This window comes from Podarcis pityusensis, assembly GCF_964106645.2.
Source record: "Podarcis pityusensis genome assembly, chromosome: 8".
NCBI lineage: Eukaryota > Metazoa > Chordata > Lepidosauria > Squamata > Lacertidae > Podarcis > Podarcis pityusensis.
The window spans coordinates 83,960,918-83,964,807 of NC_138033.1; the positions used below are offsets into that span (position 1 = coordinate 83,960,918).

Sequence of the window (3,890 nt, forward strand, 5' to 3'; positions counted from 1 at the left end):
GAGGCAGTGATGCTCACAAATCTGGATGGCTTTAAAAGAGGACCGGATAGATTCATCGAGGGCTGTTGATGACTACCAGCCAGAATGACTTTGCTCTGCCTCCAAGGTCTGCGACAGCAATGCTCCTCAATTCTAGTTGCCTGAAACTGCAGGAGGGGAGAGTGTTGCTTTTGTGCTTGGGCTGAGAGTTTCCCACAGGCATCTGGTTGGCAACCATGAGAACAAGATGCTCCCCCAGATGGACCAATGGCCTGATCCAACAGGCTCTTTGCATGTTCTAATGCTCTCATGCCCTGTCCTCCTCCTTCTCCCTGACTGGAATGTTTTCTGCCATTTTGATGGAGGAGGTGGCTCTTGTCGCAGGAACCCCCCCCCCCCAAATCATTCAGTTTGTACAAACTTCACACACACACACACACTCACACACTACACACGCTACACTTCTGTTATAAATTCATAGAAAATCAACCACACATCGGATCTGCACCATTCCACTTTTATTTTACTCCATGAAGGAAGGACTACAAAATGGGGAAGGTTTGGTACAGGGCAGCCATAATCCCTTGAGCATACCAGCACATACACAGGAGCCCTGCCCAGTTGCTATGCCAACCCTGATGGTCCTAGACAGAAGACCATCAAGGTCACAAAGGACTTGCATATAGGAGTGGATTCAACATGGACTGGAACAAAGGACAATGATCGGATCTTCCCTCTGGGGGCAGGAAACTGCAAACTCCCCTTTGTCACCTGGAAAGTACTCATGGGGAGGGGGAAAGGGGGAACCAGACAGGTGACAAGATACTCAGGTTACTTCCACAACCCCTCCCTCAACCCCTCCTTTTGGTGATGTGTCAATGATGTAGTCATGATGTAGTTCTAGGGGTATAGCTTGGGGGATTAGTAACAAATAAAAGTTGGGGGTCTTCTTTTGTTCTGGGCTTCCATTTTGTTTCACCTGGTGGCAGGTGGGAGTCCTGTCGCGACAGTCTTCAATGAAGACCAAGCCTACTGGCTGCTGTTTTGCTCTGGTATTCCTGGCTGGTGTCCTTGTTTTTTTGTCCAAGGGAGCCCTCGGATTTCTCCGTTACCAGTATGTTCTAATGCTCTCAACCCCTGTCCTCCTCCTCCTCCCTGCCTGGAATCGTTTTCTGCCATTTCGATGGAGGAGGTGGGTCTCATTCAAGTGCAGCAGCGACAGCAGCCCTGACTCTCCCCACAATCTGATCGAAGCCCTGGGCTTTGCTCTCTCACTCTCTCTCACATACACATTTGTTCCCCAGCTGAGCGGCTCCTGCCAAACAGCAGCCTCTGGATGCGGAGCTGGGCTAAGTCTCTGTTTTGATGAGCCAAGCTCTGAAATGCATTAGGCTCAGTGTAACACAATCCGAGTGGGAACTCTCTAATCAGGTTAGGTTCCTCACCTGATGACAAGCAGCGCCTCTCTGAGGGACGTTTCATTTGCAGGCTCCTGTTTGCTCTTCTGCCAGCCCCGGTTGCCTCTGCCTCATAGCCTCCAGGGGTGTCTCAGCAACACTTAGCATCCTGGGGCCCTTCCAGGCTACTGCTCTTTTGCATTCAGCGACATTAATAGCAGCAAACTGATGCACAAAGTGGATTTGGCGCCTTTGCACAGCAAATCTGCTCCCCTCCCCCCCCCAAAAAAAGAACCCCACGCTTTTTCTAAGAAAGGAAGCGGTGGGAAAATGTGCTGGACAATTGCTTGACACAGAGCAATAAGAACTCCCCTCTTGCAGCATTTGAGGAACTTCAGTAATGGTTGCAAGGTAAAGGTACCCCTGACCATTAGGTCCAGTCGCAGACGACTCTGAGGTTGCGCGCTCATCTCGCTCTATAAGCCAAGGGAGCCGGCGTTTGTCTGCAGACAGCTTCTGGGTCATGTGACCAGCATGACTAAGCCACTTCTGGTGAACCAGAGCAGCGCACGGAAACGCTATTTACCTTCCCGCTGGAGCAGTACCTATTTATCTACTTGCACTTTGACATGCTTTCAAACTGCTAGGTGAGCAGGAGCAGGGACCGAACAATGGGAGCTCACCCCGTCGCTGGGATTCGAACCGCCAACCTTCTGGTAGGCAAGCCCTAGGTAGATATAAGAAATTAGATATATTAAGAAAAAGTTTACTTTTCGCCCTATAGGACGCACTTTTTCCCCTCCAAAAATGAAGGGAAAATGTGTGTGCGTCCTATGGGGCAAATGCAGGCTTTCGCTGAAGCCTGGAGAGCGAGAGGGGTCAGTGCGCACCGACCCCTCTGCTCTCCAGGCTTCAGGAAGCTATCCGCAAGCCGTGGGAGCCCGGCGTGAAGTCGCGCAGCTCTCCCATGGCTTGCGGAGAGCTGCCTGCATCCCGAAGCCTGGGGCGCGCTGAGCCCGATGGGAAGTCGCACAGCTCTCCCAAGGCTTGTGGACTTCCCGCCAGGCTCCCTAGGCTTGCGGATAGCAGCCTGTTCTGGGGGCTGGGGTCGGGGGAAGCTCGGGCTTCCCCTGCCCCAGCCCCGCGCCTGGGGGGTAAATATTTTTTTTTCTTTATTTCCCCCCCAAAAAAATAGGTGCGCCCTGTGGGCCGGTGCACCCTATGGGGCGAAAAATATTGTAATTATGATAAGGAGTGTGTATTGGCAATAAGTAATATGAAATCAAAATATGGAATAGACGGGAGGTTGGGTCTTTAGTGTTAAGACCAATTTATGTTTTATTGTTTGTTAAGAAAATTATGTGTCTATGGTTATTCCTGTGTGTATTTGGTATTTGTGTTTTTTCTTTCTTTTTTTCTTGCTGTATCAATAATTTTATTTTTATTTTTAAAGACCTCCCCTCTTGTAAACCAGAATGAATGCTCCACAAACAGCCATCTGCAAACCGTTCAGGATGACAGCTCCAGGCTCCATAAAGATCCTTCATATGAACCTGCCCAGGTTTTGAAGTCTTCAGGAGAGTCCATTTTCTCGGTCCTGCCAATCTCCCAGACACACTTGGTGGGGGCACGGGAAAGGGCCTTCTCAGTGGCTGCTCCATACTTGGAACTCCCTCCCTAGAGAAGCCAGACTGGCCCCCTCCTTGCTGTCCTTCCACCAGCAAATGAAGACTTGCTTTTTCCAACAACTTTGGGAAGCAACTGCATTAAATGAAAGGGCTGGCGCTGTGCTGTTTTTATTGTAATTATTTGTATGTTTTTAATTCTTCTTCTTCTTTGGCGATCCCTCGTAGCCGAGTAAGATTGTCTTCCATAAACACAGTTTTAACAATGAGTCCGTAAGTGACTGTGGAGGCCAATTCTGGATCCGCACGTCCTTCCACAGTGGGGACATTGGTTTCCGGGCAGGAGTTGATCACGGTGTGGATTTGCCAAGCGTGCCTTCCTCCTAGCACATTTCTGCCTTGCGTCCTGAGTTTGAGTGTCTTCAAAGCCCATGACACCATTGGTAAAGGCTGTTCTCCAACTGGAGCGCTCACAGGCTAGTATTTCCCAGTTGTCAGTGTTTATACTACATTTTTTTAGATTTGCCTTGAGACAGTCTTTAAACCTCTTTTGTTGACCACCAGCATTACATTTTCCATTTTTAAGTTGGGAATAGAGTACAGTGGTACCTTGGGATGCGAATGGGATCCGTTCCGGAGCCCCGTTCGCATCCAGAAGCAAATGTAACTAGCAATGGCACGTCTGCGCACACGCGTGTCGCTTTTCGCCACTTCTGCACATGCGTGTGACGTCATTTTGAGCATCTGCGCATGCGCGAGCGGCAAAACCCGGAAGTAACGCGCTCCATTACTTCCGGGTTGCCACGGAGCTCAACTCGAACGCGCTCAACATGAAGCATATTCAACCCGAGGTATGACTGTAGTTGCTTTGGAAGACGATCATCAGGCA

The 3,890-nt window shown here is 49.9% G+C and overlaps 1 long non-coding RNA gene across 1 annotated transcript; it reads left to right on the forward strand.

Annotated features, from left to right (window-relative positions):
- Positions 1 to 379: 379 nt before the first annotated feature.
- LOC308484055 lies at positions 380 to 3,181 on the forward strand. The gene is made up of 2 exons (XR_013989890.1): positions 380 to 809; positions 2,830 to 3,181. It is a non-coding gene; the product is annotated as an uncharacterized lncRNA (long non-coding RNA).
- Positions 3,182 to 3,890: the final 709 nt, after the last annotated feature.